At 35.8% G+C, this 23,913-nt stretch overlaps 1 protein-coding gene across 1 annotated transcript in view; it reads right to left on the bottom strand.

Annotated features, from left to right (window-relative positions):
* Positions 1-23,913, bottom strand: part of LOC135324260 (potassium/sodium hyperpolarization-activated cyclic nucleotide-gated channel 1-like) — a 208,469-nt gene that overhangs the window by 77,141 nt on the left and 107,415 nt on the right. The gene's annotated exons all lie outside the window — the stretch shown is intronic.

Below are 23,913 nucleotides of genomic sequence, written 5' to 3'. Positions count from 1 at the left end.
CTAAGCACAGTGATATGAAATAAAATTGACTATTTTTAATACATGACTGTATTCTTAAACTTGTGTGTTAACCTAATTACAAGGAGGCTAAAGGTCAATTTTATTTTATACTCCAAGGCAGGAGGATTAGAAAGAGCTGAGCATGCAGACTTATAAAGTGTGTGAAGGTGGCACTTTGTTTTAATATGTATTAACATAGTCCTTTGGCCCCATTTCATTCTCTTGAAAGAGTTGTCCATTTTAACACACAACCATATTTCATCTTATCAGCTGCTTCACTTCCCAAGGAGATAAAAAACCCTCCCTGAATTTGCATTTGTTAATTGCTGTAATGCTATTTGTTGTTTGTCTGTATATCCTGTTCTTGTACTATCTTTTTTATACCAGAAACACCTCAATTCAAAAGAACTCTGTGCATTCTTCACGTTCAACTCATGTTCATAGCTGCCGTTTGTGAAACGTCTCAAAAGAGCAGGTAAATTCCTGGGTCCTGCACTCTTGATATTTAGCCGCCCCTTTGGATTCTTTCCAGGAGATTAGGACGACTCTGCAGCTCATCCACAGGCTTTTAAAACTGCAAAGGTCTTGTCAACATCCTCCTTTAGCTTTACAGAGTCAGTCAAAGGGGCTGTTCCCAGAGAAAAGCAGACATTTTAACACATTCCAAAAAGCCCTGGGAGTCCTTGTTAGATTTTTTTTTTTTCTATTTTCCTTGCCAAAGGAATGAAATGGGAACAGTTTTATTGCTGTTTATCACCCATTGCCCAGGAAAACAAATTGTGCTTGGAGGCACACAATGTACATGAGAAAACACAGTATTTATCACAGAGAACGAAGAATAATTTCAGAAATGAAGTGAAGAAGGATAATATTAATAGTATTAAACAGTTACCTACTATGGTATATATAAGTATATATATAATATACAGGACAAAAAAATAACAATCCTGTATACATAAACAAATCTCAAAATCACATTTTTATATAAAATATCAGTATTTGTATCTCTCTTCCATCCATAAAAGCATTGCTCATATTTTTTTCATTTCTCAAAGAGCTTCAGGCTTTCTCTCTTGCCATCTTAAATGCCAAGCATGCTAACTACTCTTGCTCTTTTCATCTAATCCAATGCTTTTTCTAGACCCCTATCATCTAAAATAACTGGTAACAGGGAATAAGCTAACAATTCTTGGATTGCAGACAACAAAGTTAATATTTATTCACTGATATAATAATTTACAAATCAATGATTCCTCTGTTTACATTTGTTTCATTTTCTAAGTTTATAAGCTTTTCAGATTTGTGGACTGCTTCTGGCGTTATAAAGGAAACTTGTGTTGCTGCTAAGGAACAGTTTTCAGTGTCTGTACCAACAAAAAGAATTACGTTAGATTAAGCTGAAACTGTTGGGAGTGGTAGAGGTTTTATGGGGTAATGAGGAAATAAATTTCCTCTTGTTCTGGAGTTGTAAAAAATACTCAGAAAATGGAAGAACTGGAGATGCTTCCCTTAAAAATCTCCAGTTTGGGATTCAGGTACCCAGATGGAGTACACAAAACCTCCTCTCTGTCAAGGTCAGTGCAGGTATTTTAGTCCAGGTCCCCTATCTCCTAGGAAAGTACCTTTATAGTGATCCAAGTATAGTGTATTTTGAAGGGCTTTCCTTCCAGCTATCCTTCCAGATATCAGTCTCTTTTGGATGAAAGTAATTAATACGGGAATTGTTACAGAACCATACCCAATTCGGTGCAGATGACAGTTACAGCTTTATGTACACCAAATTGGGCAAAATAGGCTACTTGTACAACCAAATAAATGGATGTATGTTCAACTATATATCCACCTATATGTATAATCCAGTAGGATCCCAAAACCCAGAGTCATGAATTACATCTGAATCCAGACTGGAAGTTAGGGCCATCTCAAATGGCCATTTTGTTACACGGTCAGCATTAGATACTATCTCAGTATAGGCTAATCACATTTCAGACATTTGAGAGTATATGGTCCTGAGATGGATAGAAAGGGCTTAGCAGAAGGAGAAAAAGACCTGGAGAAAAGGACTGACAAATCCTTTAAATTCAGCTTGGATTTGTCTGGGGATTTTGTTGCTGAAAATATTTGTCAATGTTTTTGATTTCTTTTTTTCCCTAATAATCAATCAGTTCTTGTAGAATCAGTCTCATATGCTGATCTTTTTAGTTTCTATGGGGATTTTTAGAAATGTGATGCTGAATGAATACTGTTGTGAAGGGTAAAAAAATCAGTATTTATTTGTTTTTTCATTGAAGGGTACAAATTTCAGTATTTACTTTTTTTTTCACTGATTTAGCTGAAGTATTGAAATAACTTAAAAGGAACATTGTTTCTAATGCCAAATTCTATAAATCATGTATGCTACTACCAATTTTACAATATAAAAATCAGAATAACAATTATTTCAGTATTTTTCAGTTTGCATTGTATAACCTAAGCGTTTGGCAAGAGCAACTTTAACTTTGTTCAATGTGACAGGTTGGAATTTTCCACAACTGGACTCCAACGTGCTGCTCTTTGCTATATGAAAGTGAGGTGTTACCATTTCTCTGTTACTAGCACAGAGATATATTTTCATTACGAAGCATTTTTGCACTTGCCTCATAAGGCAATTTTTACATAATGCGTTCACAGATAATATCCTTGAATTACTTAAAACCCATCTTATGAAATAAAGACTGCTATGTTTATGTATTCAGCTTTTCTTTAACATAACTTTTAAATATTAATATTTATTACGTAAATATGTTGTATACTAAATATCTCCCTAAATGGTCATATTTCCAATGTATAGATGAAAAAAAAAAGTCTACGAGATGAAAAAGAAATCCAACTATTCTGTAAAAAAGGGCATTTAATTTCTTAGTTGACAACGGGTTGATCACTGGTTCCAGATTAGCAGTAATCGGTTTAAAATGTTTTAAATGAAATGACGTTAATTTGGAAAAACTATTAAAGACCGTAATTGTGAGAAATACCAAAGCTGTTTATCCAAGGATTGATTATATAATCTAGCTTGATGACATTAAGAAATCCTCACATTTGCAGAAGCAACAATCACTGATCATTTGCAATTAGTTTTGTAAGTATATGCATTAATTTAGCAGTTATCCTAAAGAATACATCAATCACAGGGCATTCTTTAGTTTTAAGGGTCTCTTTCCAAGCCTCTTCCCTGACTGGAGGACGTTATCTTTTACCTCATAATTTCACATAAACTTGTTACAAAATACCTTCTTGTAACATTAACTTTTTAGGTCATAAAAAATAAATCCCCAAAAGGCCAAATGAGACCTTTTAAAGGGCAAAAAGAAAAGGCAAATTATTTTTCTCAGTTGGATTAAGAAAGGGTTTCTATGTTACTGGAATCTATGGAGGTTATTACTAGGAGATTTTTGTTATTGTCAGACTAATCAATTCTACTCCTACATTGCAGTTATTCCCTCAGGCACAGCTTATCTTCCCTCAGCCATACCCTTGCACTGAGATACAAGTCGATTTAAAAATCATGTAACAAGGAAGCTATCGCAGGGACGCTAGTGGTTTCCAAATTTTGACTGGGTTCCTTTCTCCTTTCACATCACAGTAGCTGCACGTGTCACAGACTCTCCGCTCAGTCCACAGGGGCATGCTTTACAGTTCTGGGGCAAAGACTCACTTAGGAACGAAACGAAATGATCCTGAACCCAGATTTCCGATTCTCCTTCACAGACCTGCAGCTGGAATGGGGAAGTAGCCCTTCCCTACCCCAGAGACCTTTCCTTGCTATCAATGGCACACGTCCAGCAAAGTCCACTGGGTTCTCATGAAAATGAGTGAGATCTGAAGGGGATAGATGCTAATCTTGGCAGGATATAGAGAGTCTGTGTCTGCACTAGTAAAATAAAAAGTATCAGAGAACATTTCTAAGCTCTGTAACTGGATGTACTGCTAGCAAGGCCCCTGGCATGGTGTTGATCAAGTAATACCAAGCCTACTTGGGAGCTGATAGGGGCAAGAAACTGTGTTTCTTATCAAATCCTACATCAGCTAACTTCCCTGGCCAAATCTTCCCAACTGTTACACTTAGCTTTCCACAGAGCCTCTACTGACCCCAGAATGTTCTGGGTTTGCCATCTACATGTCTACAAATACGGAATCTGCTCCCTTACGTTTTAGAATAGCAGTTATGTCCATTAGCAGTAATATATGTGTAACACTAACATCAGACTAGAATCAGGTCCTTATGCAAAATCTGTCATTTCAACATTCATATATATATATAGATAGATACAGATAAACAGCTTACATACTTGTTCTTCAATCAGTTACATAATTTACTGCCTCTGGCTTTTTACAATACCTTAGAAAGACACTGTAATCTCACACAACAAATGACGCCAAAATACTACCTATATATTTCAACTTCCAAAGAAGTTGTTTGAATATCACAATGAATAATCAAGTCAGCCAATGGAGAAGTTTTGCAGTGTTCATTGCTTCAAAACTTATGAATTGGTGAATCTACTACCGTGCCGAACCTATATTCCTTACCACAGCTATTACTACTTAGACTCTCCTGTTGTTTTTTAAAATATAGACAAAGGCAAGGTGGAATCAGACTTGGGAGGCTAAAAATTCTGCTGTTATTCTAAAAATCTTAAGAAATGCCAGGAAGAAGCATATATTTTAGGAAGTGTGTATGTACATATGATTTAAGGAAAAAAAAATCTGAATTGTTAAGCTCAATGGAATGAGCAGATGTCTGCAGAAGCTTCTCAACATTTCTCTCTGCTGATACTTGCACAGATAACAGATGGTGCAAGTGACTCAGCATATACTTTCAAGACCAACATGGAGACAAAAAAATTAAAAAGTGTTTGACATTGCCTTTCAGAAAAAAAGAGGTCTGACTGAAGGAGCAATGACTAAATATTTTATATTTACTTTTTTGAGAGTTGTTACAAGACTTTGCTGTCATTACAGCTTATTCATGTTTTGGTGCTATGTCTTTGGCACTAGCCATCAAACAAAAGCACATTATCACAACAGATCTCTGTTGTTCTTTTGATTATTTTTCCGGATACAGAAAAAATTGAATATTTATCCCCCAACACCTTCCCTCATTAAAAACAAGCAGCAAGAATATCTACCTGTGATCTATCTATCTACCTTTTTGTAGTAAGGAATAATAATTTTCTTTGTGGAAGCAGTGTGGTAATTCATAAATAGCAACAGAAGTGCAAATATTTGGCTTATGCACACAGCCTGGTCTTGCGCATATATATGACTTACTGTGTTCATGTGAATAGGTCAATTACATTCAAAAGGACAGCCCATACGAGAAGACATTCATATGCTTACAGGCGTATAGGGGAGGCTTCCCTGTACATTGCTCAGTACTGCTCTCTTTTCACAGATATAATCAGAGGTACAATCAGAAATGCCTACAAAGTTTCAAAATAATAAATTAAACCTTATGGGAAAAAATACTTTTCCTATTTTTTTCTCCATGAATCAGCTCTCTCTGATTCATCCTTGTATCTGGACATTTCCTTTCCTAACTGAACCCAGAAGACTACAGAAGAAAATTCTTGATGCATGAATCCTATTTAAAATAATATTCTATTCCAGAAAGGATTACTTTAATAAGAGTTTTTAAAGAATCTGTTACGAAGCTTTTATAAAGTTTAAAATAAAATGGTAAAAGCACAGGATACTTCTATTTTTCCCATGTGAAAATTTAACAGCAAATTTAACGGTGGTAAGAAACATTCTCCTGCACTAGAACTTGTTTGTTTGTTCTTGTAACTTTTCAGAAAGTTGTGGTTTTGTGCTAGATCTATTAATACTCTCCAAAACCATTCCTGGGCACAGCATGAGAGTTAGCACTCCCAGGTTAGGCACGTTAGGTCACGGATGACTCCCATTTAGCAGTTCACTTGAGGCCATCTTCTCTCGGTAACTAAGAAAGTTCAATTGTATGGAAGCAGGCTATGGATTCAAATGGCCTCCATGAGAGAAAAGAGACTTGGGCATATTTAATTTACTAGCATTAATATAGCCCCTATGTCTATGAGTCAGTGACAAACTGAGACACAAATACTAGCAAAGGAATCTTCCAAAATGTCCCTCTTCCTTCCTCTCAGACCCTTCTGCACGAAAAGTGAGATCGGAAGGCAGTGAAGCAGATTGACTATTTTTAAAAAAGGTTGTATTTCAGTTTGTTTAAGCACTCTGAATACTAACTGCTTCTGCAATACGAACTTTTAAATGCTCTAGGCCCTGTTCATCAGTTGTAACTGTTTTTGTATACATCCATTTTCAAACTTCCTAGTAGGTGGGATACTTTTTAGTAACATTTACTATCATTGGAAAGCACCCCTCCCCCCCTTCAAATGAATTTCATTAATTACATAATATCGAAAAAAAGTTTTTACAAATTCTGATCATTGAAACTGGAGATGATGCAACAGCATTCTAGGCTGCACTTTGCTCTTCGAGATCTGGTTTTCGACATTTATCAAATAATGTAATAACCTGATGAAGACATTTGGCTTTTTGCTTCCTCTCACTCAAAGTTTGATGAAGTTTACATCACACTATTTTTTGATCTTGAAATAAACTTAGGGTCATTGCTTTAAACAAGAGACTGACTGGAAAAGAAACACATTGTCCACCGAGGTGATAATATAGAAAGGAAGAACCAGAAACTTTCCTAAAAGATCCCAAAAGGTTTTATTATAAGTGATTATAAAAATAAGTACATCTCCAAGTTTTCATTAAACATAGTTTTGCTTTGCAAACAAGAGCTGCATCCCAGAGATGTAATACTTTATTACAAGAAAAGAAAAAAAAGAGTCAAAACAATGGCGCATCTAATGTAAGAATATGTAAATCCTGCAGGAAATCTTTTGGATGAGAAATTGAAATAACATGAAATAACACTGTTCAAGAGATTTAAAAATTCTGAGTGCATTGAAGACACCATATCTTTTACTGTGCTATATTCAGTTGGTGAAAGGAGATGTATCTGTTTACTTAACAAGCCCTGAGCACGGAATCCAGCCATTTATGAAATGCTTTTATAATGCAGCCACCGAGAAAAGCTTTGAATTTTCAGCAGTAGTTATCTGATAGTCAAGAATAGGCAGATGATAATGTGAGCTTAATATAGCACAGTTCTGGGAGACAGCGGAAGGAGTGAAGTGACATAAACCTGACTCGTGACTCCACAGTATGCTGCTTTAGTAAGAAGTATAAAGTAGAATTTCCATTGTCGTCAACAATATTTACAACCAATTTAGAAAAAGGAACTCAGCAGAAGGAATTGCATCTCTTGTATTCCATTAACAACTCAGACTAGACAGCAGATTATGTGAAGCTCTGATCCCAAATAATAAAATGACAACTGAAATTAAAATGTTTTTGAGAGTGGACATTTGACATTCTGAGTGCTATCACCATTCTCCGTGAATCAAAGTAATTTTGAAGCTATGTAAAAGCAATGAAGAAAACTGCTAGCTTAGGAAGTTGCAGAAAAGTCTATTATTAGGAAAAGGTCAGGAAAACTGTTGATACACCAGCTGAAAGGTAGATAAACAAATAAACACATATACACAAAATTCTAATATCACAACGCTGTGTCACTAAGAACATCTCAAAATATTCAAAGTCTGCTATCTGATTTCTCTAGAAGTGCTTTCATCTTTGTTTTATATACATACATATTCAGGCAAAATAATCTTTCTTTGTAAGTATTTTTACCTTAGAAATTAAAAAAATATATTTAATTGTAGATTACTAATACAATTTAATCATAAAACCAAATGTGTCTACACAGGGTCTGAATATGCTATAATCCACTTAAAAATGAATCAAGGTGAATCAGTGCTACTTTCACACAGAGAATCAGCATGAGTTGCAACTAGGATTCAGGGAGTTCCAGTTTACTACATTATGTTTTAAAAAATAGATTCTTTCCAAGGCAAGTTGATGTTTTGTATCTCATAGGCAAATTTAATAATTTTCTCTTTAATCTAACAAAATAATTTTTATGATATTCTATTTTCCTTTTAAGTAATGTAGTTTTTAAGGCACAGATTCAGTGCTGTTTTTAAGATCTTAGGAGTTCTTCTCCAGTTAGCTGGTATTAAAGGCAACACTTTTCTTGCCAGTTTTTCAATATGTTTCCTAATCAGATGCCTTTGAGAGTTTAGGCTACCTCTGGTTAGCATATAGTTCTTCATGAAAATTAATTTACTAAATACCTGAGCCCTCAAGAGGCCAGCTTGCATTCTGGTAAATTGCAGTCCTTCATCAAATACCATGTAAAGCTGTGAATTATTTTATTAGGAAGTGACAGCACGAAGCAAAGGAGTTTTGCAGTTGAAATCCTATTTTGGCTCTACAAAAAGAACAAACCTTGGTGTCAAAGTAACTGGGCTGGATCTAGGTCAGAGGCTGTTCTTTCACTGAGAACTCATCTGAGTTTCACTATGAACTGTTCTTACATTTGCATGCCCTAAAACTGCAGGTGCTTCCAGTGTTTGGAAGACTTTCAAGGTAATAAGGAATAAAAAGACAAAATGATTCAGTAGCCTAAATCCCACCCAAAAATGATTGCTATCCATTAAAAAAAAAAAAAAAAAAGAAAGAAAGAAAGATTGGGAATTATTAAAAATTCAATCCGCACCTCTACCAGAGGAGGTTTAACCTAAATCATAGAAGAATGTTCTAACTTTCAGGGTACCAACTACTCATACTCTGAGTGGGAAGGAGAGGAACATATTCCTTTTCTCCTTTGAAGCTTTTCTGCTGTCCTTGAAAGAATTGACAGAGCACCAGAGTGAGCATGACCCTGCAGCACTTGTCTGAGACATCAGCAGTTTCTAGATTTCCGCTCCTGCTCTAAAACCAGATTTTGTACATTACCCAAGACTATCTCTGAGGGACCCTCCAGGGTTATGGAGAACCCATAAGAGTGCCTTAATCTTTAGACAAAAGGTAACGCTCATTGCCCTTTACTTTCCCTGCCACAATAGTTCTTTTCTGTAAAGTGGGTAGCTACAGACAAGTGCAGTCACAACTGAGCCTATTGCTGGGTAATTAAGGCACTCTCCCCCAAGCTGAGAGATGGGGGTTTGAGGGCATGTTGAATGCTCCAACTCATGATGAAACATTTGGTACTGAGTTACTGTTGTTTTGTAAAAGCTATTCTCAAAACAAAAACAAATAAAATATCGATGACAAGCAAAATGTGTTATAACCTTTTGAGTTTGAATACTCAGAACTATTTAGATAATTAAATTACTTCTGGAGGAAGATTTGTTTCCTTTTCTCGCTCTCATCTCCAATGTCTGAATATGTTCCTCTGTTTCAAGGTATACCTTGAAAGTTGCCTTTTGCCTCATTTGAAGAACCAGTAGACATGAAAAATCATCAAATCTTCAGACTCTCAAAAGGAATGAGAGAGTCTGACTGTCATGTCACTGTATAATCAATAGCCTGTGCTCAGTCTATCACTGTTAGGCACTCTTAGTGTAGTGTGCAGTGCAAAGGACTCCAAACAGCAGTCAACAAGGCTAGCTACAAAATCAGAGCAGTATAGCAGAGTCACAACACCATGATACTGCATGCAGAATTCTGGCGTACTAATAAAATTTGTATGAATTAAAAAGTGACTAGACAGATTAAAGGATGAAATACACATTAATGGCTGTTAAACACAAAGATATCAGCTCTGGCTCCAGAAGTCCCTGAACTGCAAATTTCTGGAAGCTTGTAGTATATGCTAAGGAAACATCACTCTGTGCTTGCTTTGGTATAATCTTACCTAGAAATCTGCTCTTTGCCACTCTTGAAAATGGGATCTTGGGCCAGACAGACCATAGGTCTGACTCCATATGGCTGTTCTGCTGATCTTGCATTCTTATGTGAATGAACTCACAGCATCTGAATCTTTAGCAGGACTCATTAACTTGAGTGCAGCTTTACAGAAGTATTTATATTGCTTTCAGGACTCACTTTAGCATCTTTGCATAGTGTTGTGCTGTATGAACTGTACAGCAAACAAAAATTTTCACCAGGATTTTGGAATCTCTTTCTTGGGAGTTGGGTATGCTTCCTGGGTCCTGGGATGCAAAGACAAAAGGGGTTTTGTACTGTTTTGTTGTGGCGGTCTGATTCACGGACTCCGATGTGCTGGATCAGAATCAACTTTATTCAAGCAAGCAAGACCTTTATATAAGCTCTAGCCCGGATCGGTACTTTCCCACAGTGATTTACAGTTCTTTCTATTCTCCTTGCAAGCGCCACGTTATACCTTCCTGAAGGTCATGTTCCCATCATCACTCCCTCATTCCGTGTGGTTACTCCCTATGTTCCCATACTGCTATCTATTCAGCCCATGGCCTTCGGCTCCTTAACTCTGTCTTGTCCGATCCCTCGCTGTCTGCCCCTACATTTTATTTTGTCTTCTGTGTATTCTTCTCTTCTGTCTTCCCTCCTTCCTACCTCTTCCTCTGAAACCTCTTGTATTCTTCACCTGAGAGTAAGCTGCTCTAAACCCACTGATGCATAATTCTAGTTATAATCTCATGCCCACCTTTTGTATAGAACTATTTCATTAGACAATGCTTTATTTTTAACTGAAGAACAATCATGTGGGTTACAACTTTCTTCACTATCAAGTACAGTTTTCAAATATGTTCCTTGCTACTGACCAGAGAAACAGCATTTCAAATACATTCATTCCCAGTTCTAAATTATCTACCTCCAACAAGATTTTTATAATCTGAAGAAGAGGGGAAAAAAACAGATACTTCTAACAGGTCAAATTTCGAAAGAGTTTTATTGTTCTAAACTTTGTTTCCACAGATTAGTGAATACAGAAAAAGACTGAATAATAAAATACAAACATTTTATGGTTCTAACTTTTATTTAGTCAACTTGGCTTCTTACAACTCTTTAATAAGTATTTATGAGACAGTTGTTCCATTCACAGAGCAATGATAAAGCCATTTAACTGTAGAGAAATGCTTTGAAAGCATATGGAATACCTTCACAGCTGTAACATAAAAAGTAAGAAAGTCTCTACACTTACAAATTAAACTGTACTCCTTTGATTACAGGAAGATATACAAAACTGTCCTGCAGAGCAACTATAACATCCACCTGCTGAGTAGCTTAAAGGAATTCAGGTTTCTAAGCCTAGATACTGAAGATTAAAGTGCTCTAACTTAAATGGGTAACACTGAAGCAGACGACCTAGCCCTCAGGACGAGCACTGGGGGAGGTCAGTCACAGGAGCTGTATGACTGATTTTTGAAGCTGAGAGGAAAGGAGGAACACAGTGGTCCATGAGCGATGGAGGATGTATAGGATTAGTAACAGTGCCTTCCATTTAATGTTATTTACATACATATATCCGTAACAACCAGTGATCTAACTTGTCCTGTGTTTTGTTTGAGAGAATGGACAGTCATGGAGGAAGGCATAATAAAATTTCACATTATCTGACTTCAGGTGCTTAACTTGGACAGCTAAATTAGCTGGCTAGTGTCCCTGGGCTCCCAACACAGTCAGCAAAGAAATTAAACTCCTGCAGATAGTGAATCAGAATAAAAGCCTAATGCTGGTGCTATCACCTCCAGCAGAGATTTTCTCTCTCCATCAACTGCACCAATATCCTATTCAGCTAAAGCCACCTCCATTAGCTTCCCAAAGCTCCCCCACCGAGCATTCTTGTGAGTTCATGGCTAGACATATTTTCCTGTCTCTTCCTTGCTCATACCCAATGATGAAAATAAAATTCCTAAGGACAGTCTCTTCTCTGAAGCTGCGGTTTTATCTTATAACCTCAGGTTTTGCTCTTGCAATTGAATCTGACATTCGGATTGGGATATGATACTGCCAATGCAAAGGCTCAGGGAAGTCAGTGAGACTCTCTAAGGGGTGCTGGGGATTTGTCCATGCGAATTCAGTTCCAGCACTGTGGCTTTAATACATAATACAATGACATGGTGTAATAAACCACATGAATGAGCAAGCAAGACACAGAAGGATATCTAATGAGAACACAAGAATGCTCAGAATACAAACTTCATAATTATTCAATTATATAGATAAAGTTATATAGAGCACAAAATGAGAGAATGAGTTCTTGGATTCAGGCCACATAATTGAATATTCAGAACTTGAAGACATGTCATTTACTTTGCCTAAAAAAGGTTGAGAAGGATGTTCAATTGACAGCATCTTAAAGGACTCAGATCCTAACAATAATAGTGTAAAATTACCATAAAATTGTGTTATCTAGCTTGCAGACGTTTGGAAACCTTTCTTAACTGGAAGCTTTTTATTTACTGGGCACCAGGTAAATGACAACATTGATTGGAAAAATCTGATAATCTGCTGTGTATCTATTATATGTTTAGTTATAATCAAATGAAGTCTTTTTTACTTTTAGTTAATCCACTGAAACAAAGTGATCAAATCATTTGCTTCAGAGAAGTTCAGTTCTGTTTGGCTTGAAACCAGTACCATGTCAATGTTTGATTATATTAATAAACCTGGCTAGCCAGATCTCTCTCTGGAAAAGAAAAGCATTATGTATGTCACCAAGTATGAATAGTGATAAACAGCAATCACTTATTTTTATTGTAACCATTTTTTGCATGCTCTCAGCATATAAATTCAGACAACTTTTAGCTGACTTTCAAACAGAATAGGCTAGATAACATAATTCCCACCAAAAAGTTAAGATTGACATTCTCATTTCATTGAAATCAGGTTTAAAAATGGTGTTGAATGGAATTTAATTTCACCTTATATGGCTATTTTCTCCTTCTAAATTTTACACTAGAAATTCCTGGAAAATCCTTTAGCCTTTATACATTTGCACACATGCCAACCTTATAGTTCCTCAAATCATCTTGAGATGGGGGTGAGTACATTGTCTCATAGTTTTGAAAAAGACATTTCTGCCTCAGATGTTACCTTGCTATTAAACATGCCTCATAATTTCTTTTTCCTTCTCCATATTCTTTTGGGGGTAAAATAATTTTTTTTTGTATTTTTCCTTCACAATTCAGCTAAGCTGGTTTAGAGTTAATATATTTTATTGAGCTGCAAGATACATTCAGCTAAGAGCACTGAAGTTATGCTATTATTTCTGAGGACGTGTGGCATTTCCAGTATGTACTTCCTGCCAGCATTTATATGGTATCCTTTCCACAAACAGCTGGTTTGTAAAGATACTGACTGGAAAAGCCTAAAGGGCTCTCACCCTTGCAAATTTATGCAACTCAGAAATGAACTAATTTCTTTTAGAATAAGTTTTATACTACTTCAGTTAGAAATGAAGGGATATATAGTAGTAGGAAGGTACTGTTACAACAGTAAAACCATGACAATCAATGTTAGAGAATAACAGGAAACTAAACGCCCTTTTGGTATATTCTATGTTCTATCTACGTTTAATATACAAAGACAAGGATAAGGGTCAGACAGCCTTAGGTCAATGGTATTGGTTGTGAGAGCTTATAGAAAGATGTTTGAATTGGTACTAAAATTCTAGAACTAAATCTGGCCTCACCTATTGAAAACTGAGCATTCCTGTCCATTGCCCATGACTGTACTTTTTGAAGGTGAGTGCTTGCATTTTCTCTTCACATAAATCTGAATTAAATTCATATTTTGTTCCTACCGAAGGTTTCTATCATGCACCATAAACTTTATTTCCAAACACCTAGGAAAAAAAACCCCATTCAAAATAAATAGAAAAAGCCCACAAATACGCTTCTGTGTATTTTGTTTTAGCGATAACACTATTTGCCATTTTAACTGAGTTTAGATTTGGCATAACATTTCCAGTTGTATCTAAGAGAGAAATTAAAGAGTATTTTACTACTAGGATATGGATAGGTATATTAGGGATTATGGCAAAGAATGACAAACAGCTGTTGCTATGCGTTTTTCCCTGATCACTACTCAATTACCCTCCATAAAACTGAATTAGCAGTCTGAGCAGACTCTGTATGAAAATATCAGAAAGTGTCATATAACATAGTGCCATATGCCTCTACCAATCGAGATAATTCTGTTTTGATCGTATGCACGAGCATTAGACCTTAGTGCTGGGCTACCCTCAAATGCAACTTAACTTTTCCCCCTCCCAAATACAAAATATCAAAATACAGGGACTACACCCAAATACATTTTTGATTACAATCCTGAAAAAGGATTAGAATATTTTAAGGAAATGTAATACAGAAATGTATATTCTCATATCTTATTAGAGATTAAGGCATCTTGGGTGGACTAAAATGAGTCATGAGATGGACTAGAGTCAGCTGTGCCAAATATGGGAACTATTTTCCTGATTCATTCAAATGCCGAAGAATATTTAAGCTTGGTGATTATCAAAGAGATTGTTTCAAAGTATTTCTCTTGCATCACTGTATTAGCGGTGATGATTAGTACATAATTTAGGTAAAATTGTGTTAATGAACTAGACCTGAAACTATACATCCCTGTCCACTCCAATCCTATTCACATGAGATTGTCATGAATTTTGTAATAAATTACAGCCATGCAAAACAAAGAGAAAGAAACCACTAAGATAATTTTAGTAATGTTTTCTGGAAAACCAAGGGGACACAGATTTTTTTTTTTTACAGCTAGATTAAATATACCAGTAAGCATTTTATAACAATTTTTAATGCCAAGATTGCTACTCCTGCATGAGAAAAAAGCATTACAAATTATAAAAAGTGGTATATGAACCAGAGGTCACCATCACAGTGGGTTTTTTTTTTTGTTATGTTATGAACAGTATTGCCAATGCAGAAAATGAAACCGACATAAACATTCTTATTGTAGGAAAAATAGCAAAATATATTTGAAAGAGGCATTTGATGTTTAAGGTTTGCAAGAAACTGATCCGAGAAAGTGTTTGCAGCTTGCAAATAGATAATATGTAGATATCTACACAGACTATCTAGAAGATATTCTTCAAATTTTATTCATGTAGAATATCCTTTCCATTCCTTGTACTCAATTACATTATTTCTGAAAGTTTTACACCTATTATTTAATTACTTCAGGTTTAATCTGCTCAAATAAGTGTACATGTATAAAGCAAATTTACTGGAGAGCTAGAAGGGTGACGGAAGGGAGCAGTCTTACAGAAAATTTACTCCCTCTTTTGAAACAGGCAAAATATGTGTGGCCCAAATTCGAATGGGTTGCGTCCATCCATGGCTTATGTGTTTAAAAATTTGAGCAAAAACAGTTCAGATGTTAAGGAAAATCAGGAGATTAAAACAAATGAAAGAAAACAATAACACCATATATTTCCTCTTTTTCTCATGTTTTGGTAACTAGAAATGGACGAAAATCCAGAATTCCTGTTTTACAGGAAAGTCTGCTCTTTTCAGTTTTTAGCTTCATTCTGAATTAAAGTGATAACATTTCCGTAGAAGGAAAAGTTATATAACCAGATTAAAAACACTGGTTCAATATCCACACGCCTCCCTATGGGATTTGGAGAATCCAGATTACAGATCCTATAGACTACTGATGTAGGTCTGGAGAACACACATCAGTGGAAACAAAATATCCCAAGTGTCTCAGCTAAGAGTGACATGACTCAGAACAAAGTATCTTGCTTTGATTTTTCTAATGTGAAATTTAAATATTTTTACTTCTCTCTAATGGCATTTCAATAAAGCATTCTGTCCAAATGTATTTTAGGTCTTAGAATGACTCAAGTGCTGAATAGCTGAGTGTAGAAAGTTCAGATTTGATACAGCAGTTAAAAGCAGTGCATATGAGTGCTCCTGAGAAAACTTTATTGTGATATGGCTGTTAATGACCCACTAGCAATAACACACAGCTTGTGCAAAGCCAGTTGACTTTATACAAAGTACACAGATCAAGGAGTTACACCATGCATATTAATAAAGTTTTGCAAAGAAAAAAGAAGGATTTGCTGAAGAGCAGCTATATATGACTCATATTCATCTTGGTTTATCTACAACCAGATTTATTTTGGGAAAACTGCTCCAGAATATATCCAAATGTTCAGAGTTTGGGTATTCCAATCTCAGGAAAAAAGACTACCCATGAAGAGCTACTTCACAGGAACTGTTCCACACTGATAGCCCCGTTTAACCTGGAATACTGTCATATGCAGACAAACACTTATTGTGGAAGTCATACACACACAGAAAAGTAGCCTGATCCAGCTTCCCTGAAACAAAGGGAATATTCTCTGTTACAACAAAGAAGCTGCACTTGGCCCACAAAGTGCATAAAAAAACACCCTCAGAATATTCATTCTAAGGGAAATGATGGACAGAGGGTACTAAAGTATGGTAGGTCTAACATGCTTCTGCTTACTTCACATTTTTTATTAAAGAAATAATTGCTTAAGGAATGCATTATATTGCTTACTATCTTTCCTGAGAATGTCTGTCAATACAACATGCGACTTTACCATATTCAGTGCAGTTTATCATATTCCTTCAAGTTTAAGGCTTATACAAAATACTTAGTAATTAACAATTTACCAGAAAACCCATCACAATATACCTCAGTAAAAACATTTTTAGGTTGAGTTGCTTCAAGGGAGCTGCTGTTGAGGGAGAAACATGGAAATTAAATTTTGATGATAAATGGGCAAATCCCTCCTTGAATCCTGATCTTGAAAATTTTCCCACAAGCTCTTATGTTAATAAAGAAGTGTGGAAATAAATTAGTATCTATTAGGGGCATCAATTTGCTTTTGAATACTTTCTCCAACAAATTGTTTCATTATTCTTTTCCCATATAAGGAAGACCAGATTTCTCTTCGAAAGGAATGAAAGCACGCAAGGCAGCGAACTAATTAATTAAAGAAGTGATACTCTTTAGAAGCTATTATCACAACAGTAACACAATGCTATAATCAGCATTTTCAAATAGGGGAGTCCAAATTTAGATCCTCACTCTGTAGCACTGAGCATCAATTCCTGCTGAAATAACTGTCAATCACCATCAGTATTAAATAATTACATCAATACTATATAATTGAGCTTACAGAATTTTGGTGACAGAAAGGAGTAAAATATCAAGGCTTATGACAGTACTTCAGTTTATAACGTTAAACAGTTTCCGAAGTTGGTGGAATAGTGCTCTGTGAACATCTTCTTTAAGGGACTGTTTTTAGTTTTGTCTCCTTTGTAATCCAAATGTTCATGGATAAAGTGAATACTTTCACTAAAGTTAAAACTTTTATGAAGTTTTATGTCTTCCTGCAAATGATTTTGCACCTTTATTTTTCACCTTTGAAACTTCTATGCCTCAATTTTCTCATGATACTAGCATAATTAGCTCAAAATTATAACCTGGGAATGAATTAATGGGAGTAAGTTATGAAGATGAACATATTCACTGTCCTTTGCAGTTACTGAACCACTGAGGCCTGACTTTCACAGAATCTATAACAGTAAAACCAATATGTTTTTTCTGTATTTCAGATTATTAGAAGAAAAAAAACTTGCCCTGTAACAGTGTGTCTTAAACAGAATAGATAAACACTAAGAAAGCAGTTCAGAACAAATGAATATCATTTTTAGGAGAAGAAACAGCAGCCACACTGGAAATAACTTTTAAAGGGAAAGCATACTGTGAAGATGCTGGGTTGGATCACAAGAACTTCCTTAGGATTTGTGTTCTATTTCCTGTTGGCAGTGATTAATACACAGAACAAAACATAAATAATGAAATATTTTCAATAAATAAGAGGCACAGGAAATCCAGTGACTGCTTTTATCTAAGCATATCAGAAAACTGCTGTCAAAAATAGACAATCCAAAGTACAGGAGACATCAGCAAAATTATATATGATATCACGGTGGAAGCAAAAAGGTAAGAATGAAAAGTTATTGTTAATTCCTTTTTTTATGGGTGTTCTAGGTCTGCAGAAGCAGATGACCTTCTAACCTATCAAAGAACAGAAAAAAAGTATAAGCCAAAACTCATATGGTCTTCCTAAAGCCTCAGCAACTGTTGTAAAAATGAGAACTTAATTTGTTTTTCTCTTCACTAATCATGACACATTGAGTTAAATCAGCAGTGTCCTCAGCTACCCCATTTCCCTGGTATTGACTAGTTTGACATAAAACTTTGGTATTGCAGGTAACACGTCTTCAGTCTACATTATGCATACCATGCCATTTAGCACTTCATGTCTACAAAATTTTCCTCTGCAGTTTCATATACCATCATTTCACATGAACTAATATATTCTCCTGAGCTAGTATATTTTTTGGCCTCCTGTTTGATCCCTAACCCTTTGAAATAGGTCATAAACTGTACTTCATCATCTTGATGCAGCAGGAAATAGATTGACCCTCAGAGGTTAAATCACTGTTGTATGCAAGAGAGATGAAGACCGAGTAACTGAATTTGAGACAATTGCTCATACTGGAAGAGATATTATTCAGTGTAGATTCTCAAAATACAGACACCTTAATCCTAAGAATGGCAACTACATTCTGTTATTATTGTTATTACCATACTATTATCCAAATTGTGTTGTAAATAGAGATTTTCTATGAATTAGGCAATTCTTACTTAATGTTTTGATCGCAGTCAGTCTCAGTAAATTTCAATTTTTATCTGTTTCTTGAAGCAATTGTTATAACTAAATATATAGCCATACATAAATATAAGTATACAAGTACAAAATGCCTCAGAGTAGTAGCATACCTCAAGAAATCCCAAATGCCTCTAGTGATCAGATGGCTTGTATGTACCATAGTTTCTGAGCACTCAGTTTCAGATCATGGGATTTGATTTACATCAGGATTTATTTCTCAACATGGCAAATGAAGCCAGGTGAATTTATGTTTTAAACATGGCTCTAAGATACTGTGCCATAAAAAAGAAAGGTACTCTAAAAATATCTAAGAAGCATTAAATGATGACCATCATGAAATGATCAAATGCAGAAAAATCTCACGATGTTTTCATGAGATTTTCTTGGTTATCTTCATGGCCAACCATAGTGAAGAAGCTGCTAAGGCAATACATTATCAAAAAGCAGAAAATCAAATGTTGAATAACTCATCAAGTGACTAATCCATTCCTTCAGCTCCACTGAGTGAAACAAAGATCCTACTGAAAATAAAATATGGGCTCATATAATTGAAAATGGTTTCGTTACCCTTGCGCTGCAAGTGAAGCCTTACCAAAATATTTCTTTAATTCTTTTAATTCTTAAGAAATGTTCAGAATTAAAGTTGAATTAATATTCTGTGTACTTATTAATTTTTTGCATACTATATATATGTTAGCATAAATCTTAGCACATTGTAAACACCAATCATCTCCTGCATTTATGAATTTCCCTATTAAGTCTTCAGTTAAACCATTCATTTAATAGAAAAACACTTGCAGACTTGACAGCAGAAGTTCCCAAATTCCTCTTATTGCAATGGCGATACTGTCAGAGATAAGGATCTGAAGTCTAACTTTGGGCTTCCCTTGCCCCTGAGCAAATGTACACACAAAGGGGAATTAAGATAATGCAACCCCCTCCTCCCAGCAAATCCAAAACCTGAAAAAAAACAAGAGCTGAAGCAATCTGACTACAAGGACAGTGAGGAAAAGCCAAAAGAAAGAAACCAGAATACCTCAAGGGTTCTTGCTGAGCAAACACCGGCTGACTGCCATGAGAAATGCAAGCAAAGCAAGACCTTTTCAAAAGCTTAACAATCCCTTTTGGCTTTTAAAACTCTACCTTCAAGTTAAATTCTATACTTACAGTTAAATTCTATACTTCCACGATAGATTTTTATGTGAACATTATATGCAAAAAAATATGGAAAAATGGAAAATTCAGGTAAATTTCTGCTTAAAGGATCATATATTTTCCTAGCCATACAACCAATTATTGCAAATACAGACAGGAAAATAGAGGTTGTAGGTCTTTGGATACTGTTACTTCAAGAATGCACACACCTTTGAGACTTTATCACAGATGATATGAAAAGCAAGAGCAAACTAATCTAGTGCAAGGGATGCTTTCTCTATTGCAGGCAGTCATGCTTAGATGGCCAGATGGCATCAGTGGCAAAAATGTCTTCTTTCATCACTACCTGGTTAGAAACTCTGTCCCAGATAAGGCTTGGCTATAATTTTTCACTGTTTATGACTTACATGCTGTGTTTTTGTAAGTCACACTATCTGATACCGAACGCAAAATACAGAATCTCAGCTAGTACAGGCTGACTGTAGGATAAGATCGCGAGGGTTTTCTGTTCTTTTGTCTCCACTGGTATCTCAGTTAATCCTGATTAAAAAAAAAACCGTTGGCTCAAACTGAGATATGATAAAGATGTTTGGTCTATGAATCGCTATGAAAGTACACTAGTCTGAAGCAATGCAGATCAGAAAGCCTAGGACAAATCACACAAGAGCTGCACATAAGCATTCTGAGCCAAGGAGAAATTAAGCAATACCATTCAGACACTGTAAAACTTCCTCATCAGAAAAGACCTTCTTTTTTAGGAATGAAATGCACAATTCTAGTTAAAAAAAACCCCAAAACAACTACATCAGAGACAGACCCTTGCAGAAGTAATTAACCATTATTTTGTCCATAAGGGATAAGCTAGAACATGACTTAAAGTGGGCAGAGAAAAATGGCAAGAGGGAAGAGCTGCAGCTCACCTTCATAATGTGTTTACTGGTTTTCTTATTTTTTAAGAGAAATAAACTGATCCTGCCTGTCTGTTATAACGCAGCATTAATGAAGGCATTGGTCAGTACAATCAAATGGTATGAAAGACACACGAGGTTGCAGGCAAGTGGGAGCACATCTAGAAAAATAAAGGAAGATATCAGCTCTGGCTTTCTTCTGGTAACAACATCATTATGGTAATACTGTAAGGCCAGCGGTAAGGAAGGAAAGGGAATAATAGCATTACAGAGTACAAACACAAGTTGGGTTCATTATTATGTTGAAGATAATATCTCAACGCTATCTGAACTTTCTGTTTTTTTAATTACTTAGGCTGCAGGCTGGTACAGTATTAGCCAATGGTGACCATATTCCCTTCCACAGAAGAGGCTTTCTATTTCATTTCATAGTCTACTTCTAAGTCCACTGTGACATTTTTATCATGCTTTTGAAGATGAAAATCCAACCTATTTGTTTTGCTTTAATCGCATTCAGTCTTATTGTTCAGAAAGGCAGTAAGCAAAATGCAGCTTGATTTCATTACCCTAATGCTCGGTGAAGTTAAGTTTCTTAGGCTCTCCTCCATTTAACCTATGTTATTTTTCTTAATAGTACTTCCAAAGTAAAATCTGAGCACGCCTGTGGAATTTGAACATCTTCAAATATCAGCTCCTGCAGAAGAAAGAGTTTTCAGGCAGAGGGTTTTATAGAAGAAGTTCTTGCACTGTGCAGGCTGAAAGCAATGTGCAAGATACATGGGAGGCAGCTAGGGCTGGAAGAGTAAATTGCGTTTTGTGGATTTAAGAGACAGCATGTCATCCTCATGACATCCTTTTGCTTTCTTTGCCACCAAGTTATCTGCAAAGGCTCTGGCTTGCAACTGATCGCCGTCCTGTTGCATATCAAAAAATAACCTTTTGGCTGAGCCCACATTGGTTTAAATGAGTCTTTAAGCCAATGCTTTAATCAACTCTTAAAATTTTACTTCAAAGTGAGGTTAGTGTATTATCCTGAGGTCAGCCCTTGCAATGACATCATTCTCAGGAACATACATTGGACCCCCAGTGTGAATCCCAGGAAATGCCCCCACAAAACCTTCCTTGCTCTATAAAAGAAAAAAACTCAAAGAGGGTCGATTTTGCTTTTCTCAGAGCAATCGTATTTCACAATTGAGTCAGACATTTGAACCAAACTCCAAATGTACTTAGATGCAAGGAGTTACCTTTACTAAATCTACTAAAATCTTTGAGTAAAATTTTTGACTAGAAGAGAATACATTGATAGAAAGGTCCATTAGCTGGAATCAGAGACAGATCTCCTCTGTCCAACAAAATTGCCCTTTCCTGGCCATCATCACCAGTTCACAGATAAAGATCTCGGGGCCAGAAGAAATAATGAGATGTCTTATCTCACTTTTTGTATCAACAGCATTTCAGTCCAAACCACGGTATTAAGTGAAGTCATTTTAGTAAGAGAAGTGTTTAAATGCAGATCAGATTAAATTATTATATGCTATAGCATATCAGGAAAGTAAAATACCCCATTTCCCAAAGTTCTTGTAATACTGGGAATGTGATACCTTTCCAAATTCCAAAGTTAGCAGTCAGTATGACTCTGAATGCACTAGCAAGGCATATAATAATAATAATAATAATAATAATAATAATAATTTTCTTCTATTTCCTCTATCATTTCAGAGGACTGATATTACTTGATTGCTTCTTTGGCTGTATTCAGTTCTAAGGAATTCACTTCCAGAGGCTGGAAAACAAGCAGGAAATGTCTCCTAACATCTTAACAAGTTCAGAAAAAAGGTCCAGTTGTTTTCCCCAACAGTGGCCTTAGATACGCTCCTGATTCCAGGCTGTCAGGCTACAATACTTTCTCTTGCTGTATGATGAGAAGACGGAATATGCTGTGAACATAATCTTGCTCAATTTTCAGATGGCCCCACAGTGTTTATTAATAGCAACAGATTCACCTGCCAGAGAAAAAAAGTGTGTCCAAGAGCATGTAGCCAGTAAGGAAAGAGCATTGTTTCCATAAAAAAGTGAGTGGGAGCAGGCAGAAAGAGGGGTCTCCATGTGAATGTGCATTGCTTTCTTAGACTAAATGTAACTCCTCTTATGGTATAGAGACAATTTAATAGTTAAATGTTCTTTAAAAGTTAAATATTTCAGCTAAGTGTAATACAAGGCTTATTTTCTCTCATTCTCCAGCATGATTTTCATCCAGATCTTTGGCAGCCTGGTAGAAAATGTACTCTTTCCAAATGTGAATGAAAGATATTACAAAGCAGAATCCAGCACACAGCAGAATGCAAAGACGTGCCAGTCAGCATCCTGGTGACCTACTTTTATTATAGCAATTCCATTTTTGAAGATATATCACTATTTTTTGTGGAGAGCTGCACATGAGGTGTCAGCAAACATGCTGCTTATTATTAAAGATGTTACTTGACGTCTGCAAACACTTGTCTGTATGACTTTCTTAGTCAATGAGCTCCCACAGTAATGCGCAGTATCAGATTCCAAAAGGGACAAATATTATTATGTTTCTACAACAGATGTATGTGGGACTGAGCAAGTTGCCCATCTACGTTTGATAGGAGTATAGATGTATTAGAATAGATGCATTAGTATTAGAATACATGTATTTCATGTATTCTAAAATTGTAAAAACTGGAAACATTTTTTCAGGTGCCTGATTTGCCTCATTTCTGTGTTTGGCTTTTTATCAGTTTCTCTTATTTCCTTGCATTTTAGTATGGAGGAAGATAAGATCTTCTAGTGAACATGTCTGGAATATATTAGACAGTTGTCTGTTTTGCTTTTTTTTTTTTTGGCATAGGCACATTTTAACAACTTTCTCAGCGTACTTCCTATTATACTGTTCTATGTATTACCTCCTCGTCTGACTTCACATAACTATCTAATTCTTCACAGTCATTGGTCTCTAAGGCACAGGTTAAACAAGCACAACATTGTTCTTTAAGAATAAGGCATGTCCGGAAGGCAGCAAAATTCTGTCCCTGAACCGTTTGTTCACACACACAAAAATATCACAGAAGTAAATCTACAGTTTCCACAGTTTACACAGAAAAAGCTCATGTGGACCGCTAAGTGTAGAAAAACTTGGTAAAGGGCTTCATGAGATGACCCAGACCT

Source organism: Dromaius novaehollandiae, chromosome W (genome assembly GCF_036370855.1).
Source record: "Dromaius novaehollandiae isolate bDroNov1 chromosome W, bDroNov1.hap1, whole genome shotgun sequence".
Classification (NCBI taxonomy): domain Eukaryota; kingdom Metazoa; phylum Chordata; class Aves; order Casuariiformes; family Dromaiidae; genus Dromaius; species Dromaius novaehollandiae.
This window is presented reverse-complemented; position numbering and strand designations above follow the sequence as displayed.